Here is a 1,572-nt window from a genome sequence, read left to right as displayed (position 1 = left end):
AGTTGAGGGGGGGGGGGGTTCCTTTCCTGTTAGGTTTCCTTTTTTTTTCTTTTTTTTTTTTTAAGCAAGACACAGTCCTCCTGTGTCTTCTCCAAGCTTCACATGTAAAATCCAACAATGTGAAGCACATAGCAGCCAGAAACTGTAATGCCACAGATCAGAGAAACTTCATCATCACCATCTTCATCGCCATACAATCAGAGCGTGAGACTTCACATCTGGAGCACAGGAGAGATTCTGTGATAAGTCCTCCTTCTAGCTTGTCCCACAAGCAGCCGGTGAGATTTACTCACAACAAAAAGGGTTAATGACATAATTTCCATGAAAACATGTATTCATTCTTTGTAAAGTGTTTAAATTGTGTTTTCACTTGACCTTAGGAGTGTTAGAGTGTATTGTAATGTCTGTACTCAGGTGTTTCCCTCTGTGATCCATCCCCTTCAGAGCTGAGACACTCAGGACTGAACAGACGGCACAGTTTCTGTGACTGAGCCTCCAAAACACCTTCTTTGAAACCACTCATGATAGAAGGGCTTCATATTTGCAGCAGCACTACTACAGGTATTCAGTTTATTACAGGATGTGTTTGTTTCTTAGGACCAGCTCTGAGTGCACACTACCTAACATATACACCTTTCTGTTCATTACAAACCCACTACTCTGGATCATATGGCCAGTTGGCAGGAATGTTGCTGCAGGAAAACATCCCTGGAGATCACCATCATTGTCAGACTGACTGTGCCTCCTCTGTGCAGTGTCAAGATCCTCCCTAAATGAGTGTGTAAGTTAACATTTTCATTATTTTATTCCCTTTGACAAGACAAGTATCACTGATATTTACATTTACAACTACATATTCCTGTTTTCTGCTCTTCTTTTAAAGTCCTCAGCTATCCTGCTTCTGTGCTGCTTGCCACACATCAAACTGTGGCCGGATGACAGGGAGGATCCACTCTGAAGTCACTGGACATGATGAGGATCATATGGGACTTTATAGTTTCACAGAAACGATGTGCTCTGTGATTACAGGTTTTAAATGGACATAATGACTGCCTCTCTCTGATCAACAGGCTAAAGGATTGTTGTCATTGTTAGTGCTCTGTACAATGTATGCTTATTTAGTATTTCATCACAGAGCAAACCTTTTTTTCTTTAACATATTTTTATTTTTTTATTTGTGGGGATAGGTTAATTGATTAATCCAAATTGTCACTAGGTGTGAATGTGCGAGTGAATGTGAGTGTGAATGGTTGTCTGTCCCTGTGTGTTAGCCCTGTGACAGACTGGCGACCTGTCCAGGGTGTACCCCGCCTTTCGCCCTATGACAGCTGGGATAGGCTCCAGCGCCCCCCGCGACCCTGGAAAGGATAAGCGGAAGCGAATGGATGGATGGATGGATATTTTTATTTTGTTCTAATGTTGAATTAACTGTGGGGATTTTTTTTAAGTGGGCACTCGGGATGTCATATGACCAGAAATGTGGTAACTGGAATTCAACAGTATGGAAGAAAAAATTCATTCCATGTAATCCAATCTAAAACATTTTAAACTGCTGAACAGCAACACAAACAG

General features: G+C 41.6%; 1 long non-coding RNA gene across 1 annotated transcript; it reads left to right on the top strand.

Moving 5' to 3' along the window:
* LOC143414364 (uncharacterized) lies at positions 1-1,268 on the top strand. Its single transcript, XR_013094989.1, has 3 exons — positions 1-561; positions 678-781; positions 884-1,268. It is a non-coding gene; the product is annotated as an uncharacterized LOC143414364 (long non-coding RNA).
* The last annotated feature ends 304 nt before the right edge of the window (positions 1,269-1,572 follow it).

The sequence above is a fragment of the Maylandia zebra genome, linkage group LG20 (assembly GCF_041146795.1).
Source record: "Maylandia zebra isolate NMK-2024a linkage group LG20, Mzebra_GT3a, whole genome shotgun sequence".
Classification (NCBI taxonomy): domain Eukaryota; kingdom Metazoa; phylum Chordata; class Actinopteri; order Cichliformes; family Cichlidae; genus Maylandia; species Maylandia zebra.
This window is presented reverse-complemented; position numbering and strand designations above follow the sequence as displayed.